Genomic DNA, 16,105 nt, shown 5'->3' with positions numbered 1-16,105 from the left:
GCTGGTGCTGTATCCATTGCACCATTTAGCTGCCCCCTGAGCTGTAGTTTTTTCAATGTTAATATTTGAAGTTCATAAATGAAAGTGTTCCATATTTCTATGAATAAACTGTAGTTTATTACATGAAGTTAGATGAGTACTTTTCCCTTTGGTTATTATTGCAACCTTTGTCTTTGGCATCAATTTAACACAATTTGCCTTCTTATTCAAGATTCCAAAGGTAGATATGAAAAATTAAACAAAACAAAACAAAACACCTGATTCTTGATCCAGAGGGGCCTCAAGTACTTCTCCCTCTCTCATTCTCATTGAAATAGATGTTTTACTTTGCACTCAATAGGAAAGACCAGGTTTAATCTTTCACATATAAATCCCAGTCAACAGGAAAAGATAACTCCCAGTATATGCAATGCTCTCTGTACTAGGACTAGAAATCTGGGGTAAACTACATGATATCTTCTTACTGTCTCTTGAGAAATCAGGTTGAAGTTTTAATTGAAGGTTGGGAGAGGAAGCATATGCTGAAGCCTTAGACAAAACTTCTCTGTCTCTTCCCCTTTGTCAGGTGATTATTTTTCAGGGTGTTTAGTTAGAATAGCAAGTGCTCCAAATTCTTCAATATTAGCCATCTCAATAATTTTATGTAGGGCATTCTGGAATATCTTAGTAAATTGGAATAGAACTATTTGGAATCATATCAGTTCATTAAATGACTTTCATAAAATATTCAGACTTAGTCTGAAGACTACTAATAGATTGATTTGTCACAAGAGAGACGGAATAAATTAATTGAGTAGATATCAATTAATCCCACTCTTAAATTGAACTCTAAAAACAACAAATTAATATTTACACATAAAATAAAACTGGAAGAGAATATAGATGTGAAATTGTGAATCTTTTTTCTGTTTCTTTTTAAGATATAGGGGTAAGAGTAGAGTTCAATGATATTGACCCAAGGAAGCCCATCCCTCTAAGGATGCCCAATAAGTTAATAAATTAAATCATCAAGTGAGAAGACCTTCTGGCATGAGCTATTCAGATAGGTTAAAGAACCTTGACCATACCCAACAAAAATAGGGACCTCCACTTTGATTTTAATTTACTTCTCCCCCAACCTCTTCTGACTCGAAGAGGAAATTGTAAACTTTGCAAAGATCTTGATGATAGTAGACATCCTATCTCCCATGAATTCCTAGTGTCTCATCTCTGGATTTGTTGTTGGTGATATGTACATCAAGAGCTAAAGATAGATTGGACTTTTGACTCTACAAAGAACTAAGCAAGAAAACCATATAGCATCCCTAAGTTGAACTTAATTGAAGATCTCACAAATGGGAAAAAAGAACTTTGGGCAACTAAGAGCTATGACTTTTACCTTTAGACATATGCATTCTCTAAGACTGAGCTTTTCCCTTCTGCACTCTATATGTGCCTGTAGGAGAGTGTACTAGAGATGTTTGACAGAATTTAAAAAAATTAATTGTTCATACTGTAGTATCTTGATAAGCATCCTTTTCTAAAATTTGTTTATGACCAGTGAAGTAAATTTTTCTTAGCTAATAATTTTGAGAGGAAGCAAAATGATTGAGAATTAAGCATTAGGAAAAACACCCTTGATCCCTCAAGTGTATCACAAAAATCCCAAGGCAGATATTTCTTTCTTTCTTTCTTTCTTTCTTTCTTTCTTTCTTTCTTTCTTTCTTTCTTTCTTTCTTTCTTTCTTTCTTTCTTTCTTTCTTTCGTTTTGTGAGGTGATGGGGTTAAGTGGCTTGCTCAAGGCCAAACAGCTAGGTAATTATTAAGTGTCTGAGGCCAGATTTGAACTCAGGTACTCCTGACTCCAGGGCCAGTGCTCTATCCACTGCATCACCCAGCCACCCCCCAAAGCAGATATGTAGGCAAGGTCTAGGTACCTAACTCATCAGTGAGAGTGAGATTAGGATGAGGATCCAAACAGTTTATTTAGACTACATAATATATTCAATATGTAACATTCAGAATTATTCTGCTTGTGTGTGTTTCCTTTAGGCATAGAGAGTCTTAAACATACTTCTTATATCATATAACCTTGGAAGAACTGAAAACTTATCTACTGTGTTTTATTTGAGGCAAAACATAAAGCAGTGGAAGCAATCATGATTGCAGACAAAGCAAAAAATAAAGATCTAAATAAAAGAGATAAGGACTGGATATTATCTTCAAGAAATTATCAAGGAAAACTATCCTGACATCCTTTAATAAGAGAGTAGTATAGAAATAGAAAAAAATCCACTGTTTACTCTCAAAATAGATTTCAAAATGAAAACTCCAAAGAGTATTATTTCCAAATTCCAGAGCTTCTAGGCCAAGGAGAAAATATTGCAAGCAGTCAGAATGAAACAATTGAAGTATTGTGGATTATATATTATCATGCTATTAGGATAACATAGGATTTAGCAGTTTCTATATTAAAGAATAGGAGAGCTTGAAATATGATATTCTAGAGAGTAAAGGAGTTAGGATTACAATAAGAATCACTTACCAGTAAAACCGGGTCTGTCAGGGGCAAAAATGGACATTTAATGAATCTGAGGACTTTTTAAGCATATCTGATTAAAAGACCAGAACTGTATAGAAAATTTGACTTTCCAATATAAGACCTAAGGGGAGAATAAAAAGGTAAATGAGAAAGAGAAACAATGAAGACTTCAATAAGGTTGTTTACATTCCTATATGAAAATATGATACTTGTTATTCCTAAGCTATTTCTCATTATAAGTGTAGTTAGGAGGAGTAAAAAGAGAAAGAGGGCTTGGGGATAAGTTTTCTATTTTTGGAATGACATCCAAAAATTTGATTAAGGGATGAGAATGAGGAATGGCCTAGAAAAAGGGAAAGGGAGAGATAGAATAGAGCAAATTACCTCACATAAGGAAACATTAAAGAACTTTTACAGTAGAAGGGAAGATAAGGGAAACCAATAAAGAAGGCATTTGAACCTCACTATTATTGGAATTGTCTAAAAGAAGGAATAACATATACACTCAATTGTTTATAGAAATCTAGTTTACTTTATAGGAAAGCAAGAAGGGAATGTGGATTAGAGAAGGTGGGACTTGATAAAAGGAAGGGAAAATTGGGGAAGTGGCAATCAGAAGCAAAACACCTTTGATGTTGGGCAGGGTAAAAGGAAAGAGACAATAGCACAGATAGAGAAGACACAATGGAAGGAAATACATAATAATCATAACTTAAAATATTTTAGCATGTTTCTCCGATAAATGCCCTCCTTTTTCAATTATATAGAAAACTGAGTTAAATTTATAAGAATCCAAGTCGTTCCACAACATTTAAATGGTCAAAGGCTATGAATGAGCAGTATTAGAGGTAGAAATCAAAGTTATTTTTGTTATATAAAAATGCCCTAAATCACTATTGATTAAAGAAATACCAGTTAAAATAATGCTGAGATACTATCCTATGATGATCAGATTGATTTTTTATGTTAGAAAAGAAAAATGAAGGAAATGTGGTAAAATTGAGACATTAATGCCCTATTGGTGGAATTTTAAACTGATTCAGCCATTCTAGAGAGCAATTTGAATCTATAAAATCATGTATATCCTTTCACTAATCAAAACCAGCTAAATTTGTATCTCAAAAGAGAAAAGAAAAAAAGGGAAAGGATATATTCATACAAAAATACTTATAACAGTTCCTTTAGTGGTGACAAATAATTTGAAATTGAGGGAATGCTTAACAATTAAGGAATAGCTGACAGGTTGTAGTAATCTTGTGATGGAGTACTATTGTGCTATAAAAAATGACAAGCTGGATGATTTCAGAAACAGCTGGAAAGACTTACAAGACTGAGACAAAGTGAAATGAGTAGAACCAGGAAAGTAATGTGCAGTCAGAGCATTATTGTACAATGATCAACTGTGAATGATGGTCATGACAAAGGATTTATGACAATTCCAAAGGATTTATGATGCAAAATGCCACCCATTTCTAGAGAAAGAACTTATGGAGTCTGAATGTAGATCAAACACATACTTTAAGTTTCATTTTTTGTGGAGTTTTTTTGGATCTCTATTTTTTCCTACAATATGACTTATATGGAATTATATTTTTACATGACTTAACATGTATATCCTGAATAAAATTGCTTGCTGTCTCAGGGAAAAAGGAAGGGAAGTATAGCAGGAGAGAATTTGAAACAAAATTTTCAAAAACAAATCTTGAAATTGTTTTTAAATGTAGGGAAAATAAAATAATGAACAAATATACTTTTAAAAAGTAAAAACTATTGGAAGGAGGCCATTGAAAAAGTATTAAAAATCAATGAAAAAGAATTGAGTTAAAGAAAACAGTAATAAAAATGAACTATATTAGCTATAATGAGAATAGAGAGAAAACATTCCAAAATTTTGTGACAGAGCCACAGTAGTCCTTATTGGAAAATTCATATTTCTGAACAGTTGTATTAATTAAAAAAGAGAAAGCATAAATAGATAATTTGCGAAACAGCCAGGTTTTTACTGCCAAAATAGAAACCTTGAAAATTAGGTTAGAAATTAACAAAATTGAAAACAAAAAAACTCATTTAATTGGTAAATGAGATCTATCATTTGAAACTGAGCTTTTTGACCAAAATCTCAAAATAAGATTTCAGTGACTCTTTTAATTCAAAAGAAATAATAAAATCAAACTATCAATTTCAAAAAAAAGCAAAAAAGGACAATTCATAATAAATGATGAAGAAATAAAGGATGTTCTTAGTAACTACTTTATGCCATGAAACCAACTACCTTATGCCATGAAACCAACAATTTAAACAAAATAAATCATTGCCAACAATCATATTAAAATATGATTAACAAAAATATTAAAGAAAAACCTATTCCAATTTCAAAAGAAGAATTGAATGTTATAAAAGAATAAAAAATTAAGGCATCCAAGATTTGTTGGATTCACAAGGAAATTCTTATAAAAAATTCAAAAATAATCAATTCCACATTTTTTTTTGCAAAAATAGCTAAATAAGATTGATTTACAAATTCCTTCTAAGACACAGAAATGATCTTGGTATAGGCAAAATTAAGATAAAATAAAATCATAACTCAATGTCACTAGTGAATATAGCTAAATTACAGTTATTTATTTATTTATTTGCAAGGCAATGGACTTAAGTGACTTAGGTAATTATTAAGTGTCTGAAACCAGGTTTGAACTCAGGTAGTCCTGACTCCAGGGCTCGTATTCTATCCACTGCTCCACCTAACTGCCCTTGATACATTACATTTAAATAAAATATTAGAAAAAATTTGAAGCATAGGTCACAATGTTTATATACAGTGATCAAAGAAATTGAGGGAATAACCATAGATTTAAAAAGAAGCAAAATTATGGCCATTTTTACAGAAAATATGATGGTGTACTTAAAGAAATCTGAAGAGTCAACTATAAATTAACTGAAAAAATTGTTTCAACAAATGTACAAGAAATATAATGAAACTATACCAATTAAGGGGCGGCTAGGTGGCACAGTGGATAAAGCACCGGCCTTGGAGTCAGGAGTACCTGGGTTCAAATCCGGTCTCAGACACTTAATAATTACCTAGCTGTGTGGCCTTGGGCAAGCCACTTAACCCCATTTGCCTTGAAAAAACCTAAAAAAAATAAAGAAAAGAAAAAAAGAAACTATACCAATTATCAGTAGCACTATAATGCCAATAAAAACCCAGTAGAAGAGGCAGAATGAGCATCCCATTTAAAATTATTACAAAATTTAAAAAATACATGAGAGACTACTATCTAAGATACAAAATTATGTAAATATATCTATAAACATCTCTTTTATAGTAATAGAAAATATTATTTTTTCCATGGTTAGATTGAGAAAATAAAGCAAAACTTATAATATTTCATAAATAAATTTGCTTCTGTACCAATTCATTTACCAAAGGAACTCTTTATATAGTTAGAAAGCTCAAGAGAAATTCACATATTCTAATTTAACAATTGGTTATTAATATAGAAAAGCAATTACTTTTCTCAATGCCACATTTGTGTTTTTTTTTTCCCAGTGTATTACTCTACTCAGAGATGGCTATTTTGTTTCCCATTGATTCAGCTTCTCTGATGTCTGATAACATAGTAAACGTTAGGGATCAAATGAGAGAACTCTCTTCCTCCTACAGGCAAATCCCTCTCAGAGGACAGGTTCCAACTCTGAAATTCTTAATTCCCAAATCTGCAGTCCTCCGTTTCTGACTTTAAGTTCCCTTTTTGATTAATTCACTGTTGAATTTTTTTCCATCTATTTAAAACCCCAAGAAACATGGTTAGTTTGTTTGCCTAGTCAATCTCATCTATTCCTTTTTTTGATGCACTAAAAACTGTTCACTCATCCCTCATAAAGGAATTAAATGGCATAAGTCATCTAGTTCACAGATATTAAAATTCATCATTTTGATTAATTGGAGATTTCAATTCAGTTGTCTGGGACTTTTGTGATTAAATTAATTAGGATGGACTTGGAATTCTCATCCTTTTATCTTTTAGCATTTATATAGTTTTTAAAAAGGATTATAAAAGCCCCTTTTTATCTCTTTTTATCCTCACAAATACACTAGTCAATAAGCACTATTTTTATTCATTTATTCCCCATGTTTTAGGTGAAGATAATGAGGCAGATAGTAGTTAGATGATTTATCCAAGATCATACAACTATTTGCTATCTGTAGCTGTGTGTGAATTTAGATTTTTATAACATCAGATCCAGAAGTCTATTTCCTGTGCCATCAGTTGTATCTGGGTGAAAATTCTTCAATATTTTCAGAGACTACTTTTTTAATAATGTAGCACCATTTAAAATGTAGTATCATTTTTCTAGAAATGGATTAAAAATTTGATATGCGATAGTCTTATTTCACTGTAGCATTATATAGTTTCAGACATTACTTTTGTTCATATGTGGACAACATTAAAATGTTCTTTGCTGGGTTGTAAGTATGTTGAATTGAGTCACGTATGATTGATTCTACTGAAGGCTATTGTCATAATTGTTCAATAGCCTTAATTGTGTTCAGAATTGGGTCACATATGATCGAATCTGTTGAAAACTATTGTCATAATTGTTCAATATGCTTAACACTTAGTTGTGTTCACATTTTATAGTATAGAGTACTCACTGTAGCTTTGTTGCTTTATATTCTGGTATACTTTTTATTTTCTTCTGTAGTCACACATGAAAACTATTACAAAAAAGATAAAAGGGATTTTTCTGAAGGCACAGAATTAAATTTGAAAGACACTCAGAAGGAATCTGTTTTCTTATTCTTTTGAGTGATTTTCTACTAATGAAATTTCCAATTTATTAGTTACAAATATATATGTGTGTTTATCTCCAAATATTTATGTATATATTATTTCATGCAACATTTCTCTCTCACTCACAGATTACCTTAAGATACTGTGTAAAAGATCAACATTCCATTTTTTCTTTCCATTTGCTTAGTTCATGACAATTAGGTTCTTTGCTTTATTTCATTGATAATAAGGGTAGGAGTGGTAAAAAGAAAATACTATTTCCTGATGGTAAGTATATTGACATTTAAAAAAAAAGCAAAGCATGAAAAAAGAATAAGGATTAATGTGACTTCTTTCCACTTCTCTTGAATCTCAATTTAGTGTGGCTACTTCCCACAGTAAATTACTCACTACAAAGAGAAGGAGTTGTTTAGGGACTGACAATTGAGAACATTTACAATCAGCTGAATTGATTAACCTTTACAAATGCTTTATAAATACTTTATGAGTCCTTCCTTCTCCTCCTCCCACCTCCACTGGAGCAGTGTGTTTATTGATTAAACATACACCTTTATAGCCCAGCTGATTCGGTTGTGACTTTAGTCAGTCATAAAGTTGGCCTTAGTAATAGCTTAAGAATGTTCTTATGAGACATTGCAATAGAAAATTGATTGGCATTATGTAAATAGAGTTCCATGTCACTAGTTGAGAGGGAGTGTATGCAAAAAGAGTAAGAGATAATTTACATTCCAGCTGCACATATTTCTGCCTTGTACAGAAACAAAGAATTTTTATTATCTTCTATGCATGGAATCTCATCCACTATGGACAAGGTACTATTTTTGCCAAAATAAGAGGAAAATTGTCAACAAATAATTCTTGCATCTTACTAACCTACTTTTTAGCTTCATTATTTTTTTTGATCTGTTTTGTTTTTGCTTCCTTTGCATATTAATTTGAGTAGCTTTTTTAAAAAAAATTAATGTAAAGAAGTAAATTCAAGCTAATGTGTATTTTTAAACAAATTTTCTTTTTAATTTATGGAATAAACAAGCACTTTAATAACATAGTACAATAAAAAAGATGATTGTGTATGAAACTGTAAATTTACTAAACATAACTTTCTATTTCTTTTAAATGCATAACAAATTTTCATGTAAATTCTTTTTTTCTTTTCTCCCCACCTTAGAGATTGCTACCATTAGAAACAAATAGGTATAAATGATAAAAATGTCTGTCCTTCATTTTCTTTTTTTTTTTTTGTCCTTCATTTTCAAAGAAGATCATGACACAGGGAGGTGATAGCATAACAACCATTTTTGATTTGGATTTGAGTGAAGAGGTGCTGTGCTTCCTCCCCAGTCCTACTTTCTCCTCCAGAGTCATCTGGGTCCAGTGACCAGATATGAATCAGGATGACTGGAGACAGCCATGGGTGCAAGATAATCAAGGTTAAGTGCCCAGGTCACACAGCTAATAAGTGGCAAGTGACTGAGACTGGATTTGAACTCCCATCCTCCTGACTCCAAGGCCAGTGCTCTATCCACTGCACTACCTATGCAATATATATCCTTATGCATACATGTATATATTTTTAAATATATAAATAGATATAATTATTCTTTACATACTTCTATTTATCACGTCTTTCTCTGGAGGCAGACAGCATCTTACTTCTTGTATCTTTTATAGTTACTTTTGAATATTTATAATAGTTAAAACAACTTATTCATTCTAAATCATTCTTAAAACAATATTGCAGTTATTGTATACAATATTCTTTTTGTGTATTTTCCACATTTTCTATTTTTTTCAAGGGTGAATACTACTTTTTAATCTAAATTTGACTCCAATTTCTCTTGCATATTGTTGGTACATAGCTGTTTGAATGTCTATTAGGCTTTGAATTCCTCAAAAGCAGGGATCAACTCTCCTTAGTAGTTAACACTGTGGCTGGTACATTTTAGGTGCCTAATAACTGCTTCTTAACTGATTAACTGACTACTTACATACATGCACATAAGTAATACAAATACATTCTCCTTCATGCAAAAATAAAAATGCTCTCCCACTTAGCTTGACCTTCTGTATCCTCTAACTTCCTTGAAGATTCACTTTAAAGTCTATCTTTTGCAGAATATTTTTCCCCTATCACCCTCTTCTCATCAGTTCTTTTCTTCTGAAATTACCTTCTGTTTACACTATATGTCTTTTATATATGTACAGATTTGTGTATATTGACTCCCCCTTTATAATATAAGATCATTGAGGGCAGGCACTAGGTATGTGTGCTTTTTATTTTATAGACCCAGCATTTTTCACAGTTCTTGGCAAATGATAAATGCTTGTAGATTAACTGTCTGTTGATTCACTGAGCTACTATTATTCCAGAGAGCAAAGGAAACTATGATGAAACACAGCCATTTCTTTCCTGAAGAGTAAGTGTATTTCTGAGCAAGAACTATAAATATATACATATGATATGTGTTGTAAAATATCATGTATCATCTAAATCATACATATATGGTATATATTATATGACACAATATAAAGGAGCTGCCCCTTTAACTGTGTCTGTGGCATTCACACCTTGGCAAGGAAATTAGAAAACAACAGATGCACTGCAAATTAAGATGTATTTAGCATAGCAGCCCATCACATGTGTGAAAGTCTTTCGTAACTCAGCTTTTCTATGTTGATATATTGTTCTTTAGACAGTTGATAATGAACTCTTCTAGCAATTAAGGGCAGAAACACTGAAGATTCATAATTGTGTTGTTTCTACTTGGGATGGCAGTGGTGGATCATTGTATAAAATATATTTTTTTTGTGCTTGTAAAGAAAATGTTTCCATTTGTATGCCATCTAATTTTGCTTTCTCTTTCCTTTTACAAATTCCATAATTAATTATTCAATGACAACATTAAAAATAAAAACAACTTTGAAAAATTTTAGACCTCTGTTTAGTCAATGACAAACCATGAATCTAGAGGAATGAAGATGAAGCAGGCTACATCTTTTTTTAGACAAGTGATAGACTTTAAATGAAGACTAAGACATGCATTTTGAGAAGTAGCCAATGTTTTGTTTGAATTTGTATATTTTGTATGAAGGTTTGTTTTTTTATTGTTCAATTGGTAGAAAGAGTAGGAGGAAAGGAAAATAATTATTAACTAGAAAAAATAAGCAAAATTAAGTGAAAAATAAATCTCATGATTTATTTGTGTTAAAAAAATAATTCAAATAGCATATTTCAAACAGTAGATTGCTAGTCATTTACTGTAATTTCTTTTGAACCTCTCCTAATCTTCTGATCCATTATTCTATTTCTTAACCAGTACCAGTCAATTTTGATGACTGCCATTTTATAGTATAATTTTATATCTGGTAGAGCTAGGCCACCTTCCTTTATTTTATTTCATCAGTTCCCTTGCTATTCTTGACCAGAAGAATTTTGATACTATTTTTTCTACCTCGGTAAAATAATTACTTGGTAGTTTGACTGGTATGGCATTGAACAGGTAATTTAATTTGGGTAGAATTGTCATTTTTATTATATCAACTTAACCTAACCATGAGCAATTGACATCTTTCCAATTAATTAGATCTGACTTTATTTGGGTGAGAAGTGTTTTATAATTGTGTTCATATAGTTTCTGGATTTGTCTTGGGAGGTGGATTCTCAGTATTTAATGCTGTCTATAGTTAGTTTAAATGGAATTTCTTTTTCTATCTCTTGTTCTTGTGCTTTGCTGTTCATATATAGAAATGCTGATGATTTTTGTGGATTTATTTAATATCTTGCTACTTTGCTGATTTTGTTGTTTCAAGTAGTTTTTAGATGATTTTCTCAGGTTCTTTAAGTATACCATTGTATCATCTGCAAAGAGTGAAAGCTTTGCTTCCTCATTGCCAATTCTGATTCCTTCATTTTTTTCTTCTCTTATTGCTACAGTTAGCATTTCTAATACTATATTGAATAGTAATGGTGATAATGGGCATACTGGTTTCATCCCTGATTTTAATGGAAATGCTCCAATTTTATTCCCATTACATATAATATCTGTTGATGGTTCAAATGGATAATATTTGTTATTTTAAGGAAAACATTTATTTCTATGGTGTTCCTTATTATTTCTTGTTGTCTTCATTAGCACAGGGAAGAGAGCTGACTTTTGAGCATAGCTTGGAATTAATCATTATAGAAGATCACCAGTATTTAAGAATCTGATTAATTAATCTAGGATCTATTACTTCAGCCCAGGTGATTATTTTTTGACTTCTTGATTTACACCCCCCCCCCTTTTATCAAGGGGAAATCTAGAACCTTGGCCATCAAGGAGTCTTTACATGTATTTCCATTGTTCGTGCTCTTCATCTGGTGGGGCCAATGTGAACCTCTTTAAGCCACAGAACAATTGAACCAAGTAGTGTGATTATACTCTTCACCTGGATGGAGCAGCACATGAGGAAAATGTGGCTTGTTGACTGCATCTGGCCAGTTCTGGGTCTCAAGGCAAAAGCCTGAGTGTTTGGGGTACACAGCACCCCCCTTTCCCTTCAGTGTTCCATCCAGAAACCCAGGTTGGGTTGTGTAAACCTCTAGCTTCTGTCCAGTGCGGGGATGATAGATCCTCGCACAAAAATGCTTCTCTTGTGTATCCTTCAAACAGAAGTTGTGGTCAAACCCATTAATTTGGAATTTCGTTATGTGTCTTCCAAGTTCCACTGGGTTCCTCAGGTCAAATGCAGTCCCCTGCACGGGTTCCAAGCATCAGCATCTATACAAACCTCGTGATCGTATATATTCGGAGAACCGTGGCCTGCTAGGTTAAAATACGAGTGTTTGCTCAGACTGACTGGTGTGGTGCTGCTGGTCTGGGCTTTGTAGTTCACTATCAACTGCCCCCCATAGAGTGTGTATGTGACCCAAACTTTCAACTCACCAGGGTAGCTTTCCTCGCCATCTGGGCTGATCCGGGAGAACTGAATGCCATTTGGTAGCACCTTAGGGGTCCAAAGGACCTTATCAAAGTCTTTTAGTCCTCCATGTAGACTATTAGGTCCATTGTTAATGGCCAACTTGTATTCTTTCTCATCTATGGTGAATATCCCTTTGGCAATTCAGTTGGCCACAAGGCCAACTACGGCTCCAAAATATGGTTGCTTCTTGAGATACCCTTCGAGCTTGGCAAAGCCCAGCACCACGTCGGAGAAATTGCCGTCCTGGTCCTTCACCTCCAGGGCGGTGACGATGCAGCCCAGGGAGAGGATGGCCACCCTCAGCCGCTCCGAGCGCAGCTGGAGCTTCTCCACAGTCCCGGTTCCATCGGGAGGTCCCCAAACATGCTCCGGGTGCCCGCAGCCATGGAGGGAAGGGGGCGCCGCGGGCAGGGCGGCGGCCCCGAGGGCCAAAACATTTATTTCTAAACTTTCTAGTGTTTTTAATAAGAATGGATTTATTTTATCAAAGGCATTTTCAGCCTCAATTGAGATAATCATATGATTTCTATTGGTTTTGCTACTGATATGTTAAATTACATTGAGTGTTTTTCTAATATCAACTTCTGGTATAAGAGTTCACTATTTGACAAAAAATTGTTGGGAAAACTGGAAAATAATATGGCAAAAACTAGGCAAAGATCCACATGTCACATTGTATACCAAAATAAGGTCAAAATGGGTACAGGACTTAGACATAAAGGGTGACACCTTAGATAAAGAAGAAATACTCTATCCATCAGATCTATGGAAAGGGGATAAATTTATGACTACATAAGAATTAGAGTACATTATAAACTGAAAAGTGAATTATTATGCCTATATTAAATTAAAAAAATTTGGCACTAATAAGATCAATGCTGCCAAAATTAAAAGGAAAGCAGAAAGCTGGGAAACAATCTTCACAACTACATGTTGTGATAAAGGTCTCATTTCTAAAATATATAGAGAAATGCATCAAATTTATAAGGTTATAAGTCCAATTGATTATAAGACCAATTGATAAATGGTCGAGTAATATGAATAAACAGTTTTCAAATAAAGAATTTAAAGGTGTGTGTATATATATAATTATATGAAAAAAGTTTCAAATCATTATTGATTAATGAAATGCAAATAAAAAAAATATGAGGTATCGCCTCATACCTATCAGATTGGTTAAGATGAGAAAAAGGGAAAACGATCAATGTTGGATAGGTTGTGGGAGGATTGGGACATTGTTGCATTGCTGGTGGAGTTGTGAATGGATCTTGCCATTCTGGAGAATGATATGGAACTATGCCCAAAGAACAATAAAAATGGTCATTCCCTTTGACCCACCAATTTCAATTCTAGGTCTACATCCAGAAGAAATCATTAAAATTGAGAAAAGTCCCACATGTTCCAAAATTTTCATAGCAGTTCTTTTTGTAGTGGCAAAAGACTGGAAATTGAGGGGATGCCCATTAATTGGGGAATGGCTAAACAAGTTATGATACACGAATACTATGGCATATTATTGTTCCATAAGAAACCATATAAAGTCAGACTCTAGAGAAGCATGGAATGAGTTACAGGATCTTATGCTGAGTGAAGGGAGAAGAACCAAGAGAACAATGTACACATTAACAACAACATTGTGAGATGATCAATCTTGATGAAAGCAGTTCCTCTCAGCAGTTCAGAAAGCTAGGACAACTATATTAGACCAGCTATGGACAATGTTATTCCCATCCAGAGGAAGAAAAATAAATCAAAACAAAACAAAAATAAACAAAAAAAACCCCAACTCTGCAGAATCTAATGAACACTTTATAAAAATTATTTCTTGTATTTCTCTTTCCTGTAATTTTCTTCCACTCTCACTTCTCAATCCTACTCCCCTCAGAAGCAGTTAGGTTAGCACTGTGTGTATATATTTTGAAAAGCATGTTTACAGATTAGTCATTTTCAGTATGATGACTAATCTGTAAACATGCTTATCAAATATACATGTGCCTATGGATAAAAAATATATAAAAATTTAAAAAGAAACAAATAACATATTTCTTTTTCCATTTAAAATAGAGGAAATGTTGAGATGTATAATTTTACTTAAATCTTCCCTGTCAATCTCTTTCTATTATTTCCAGATTACAACAGCATTTTGTTAAATTCATAATTTAGGAAGTTTTAAAAAAATCTAAAGGTAGAAAACTAGTTTAATTCAATTTAGCAACTATTTATTAAAAGAACTCTGCTCAGTATTGAAATTACAGATGTAAAGTACTGTTCCCTTCTTACATGCACATTTTTAATGAAGGAAATGGTTAGGGGATAAAAAGACTTTTTCTTTGATAGTAGTTTCTGGATAATCACAGATAGTTTGGAAAGACCTGAAAAAGAGGCTGGCTCACAAATGAAAGTGCTTGTGGATAGGTAAATACAGTTCTGAGAGAAATGAAATGGAAAAAAATACAACTCAGAAACAAAAGTACCAACTAATTTTGCTGAAGCATATTATTTCTCTATTCTTAATTTACATGCCTATTTTCAGATTCAGAAGGTTCTGGGAAATTTGAATAAAGCACTATTTTAGGACTATGGAACTTTCATACAATGGAATATTGTACATTATATGACAGAAAGGTAGATTTTAACTCTCTCTCAACCAGAGTTAGAGGTGCATCACTACTCAGGAAGAGAGCTTTATTTGAAGATCACAAGTACCTAGTAAGTCAAATTGCTAAGACACAGGAAAATTGACCAGAGAAGCTAGCATAAGAATGTATTTGTAAAAGCTGAAATCTTCAGGAGACAGGAAGACAGAACACAAAAGACAATGGTTGCTAAGAACAAAGGACCAAAGATATGCAGGCCCTGCAGTAAACTAATCTGATTTGGAGGAAAACGTAAGTGTCAATAAAAACTAAGGAACTTTATGAATACAATTACAAAACACTGTTCACATAAATAAAAACAAATTTAAACAATTATAGAAATATTAATTGCTCACGGGTAGGACAAATCAAAATAAGGAAAATGACAATTTTACCTAAATTTACTAATTTAGTGTCATACCCATCAAATTACCAAGTAGTTATCTGATAATATTAGGAAAAATAATAAGAAAATTCATCTGGAAGAACAAAAGACCAAGAATATGAAGAGAATCAATTTAAAAAATAAAAATAATATTAATGAATGTGAAGCAATGTAGCCTAGAAGTACCAGACTTCAAATTATATTACAAAGCAGTAAGCATGAAAACGATCTGGTATTGGTTAGGAAATAGATTAGTGAATTAGTGAATTAGTGGATTAGTGAACTAGATTAGGTTAAGAGATGACAGTAGTAAATGACTATAGTAATCTTGTGTTTGATAAAGTCAAAGATTCAAGCTTTTAGACAAGAATTCATTATTTGACAAAGATTGTTAAGAAAATTGTAGAGTCATTTAGCAGAAATGAGGCCTAGGGGTGGCTAGGTGGCCCAGTGGATAAAGCACTGGCCCTGGAGTCAGGGATACCTGGGTTCAAATCCAGTCTTAGACACTTAGTAATTACCTAGCTGTGTGGCCTTGGGCAAGCCATTTACCTTGCAAAAACCAAAAAAAAAAAAAAAAAAAGAAACGAGGCCTAGACCAACATCTCACACTCTATACTGAGCTAAGTCAAAGTGGGTAATTGGTTTGAACATAAAGGTGATATTATATGCAAATTAGGAGAGCATGGAGAAATTTTTCCATAAGATCTATGGACAATGGAAGTATTTATGATCAATCAAGTGGTATAGATTATCATGAAGAGTAATGGATAATTTTGATTCCATGAAATTAAAAAATGTCTTT

At 32.8% G+C, this 16,105-nt stretch overlaps 1 long non-coding RNA gene and 1 pseudogene across 1 annotated transcript in view; one reads left to right on the top strand and one right to left on the bottom strand.

Moving 5' to 3' along the window:
- LOC141502119 (uncharacterized) overlaps positions 1-16,105 on the top strand; it is a 264,749-nt gene that overhangs the window by 147,504 nt on the left and 101,140 nt on the right. The window lies entirely within an intron of this gene.
- LOC141500865 (galactose mutarotase pseudogene) lies at positions 11,426-12,665 on the bottom strand (annotated as a pseudogene).

Source organism: Macrotis lagotis, chromosome X, assembly GCF_037893015.1.
Source record: "Macrotis lagotis isolate mMagLag1 chromosome X, bilby.v1.9.chrom.fasta, whole genome shotgun sequence".
Classification (NCBI taxonomy): Eukaryota; Metazoa; Chordata; class Mammalia; order Peramelemorphia; family Peramelidae; genus Macrotis; species Macrotis lagotis.
The sequence above is the reverse complement of the archived record's forward strand: the minus strand, read 5'-3'. Positions and strand labels throughout refer to the sequence as shown.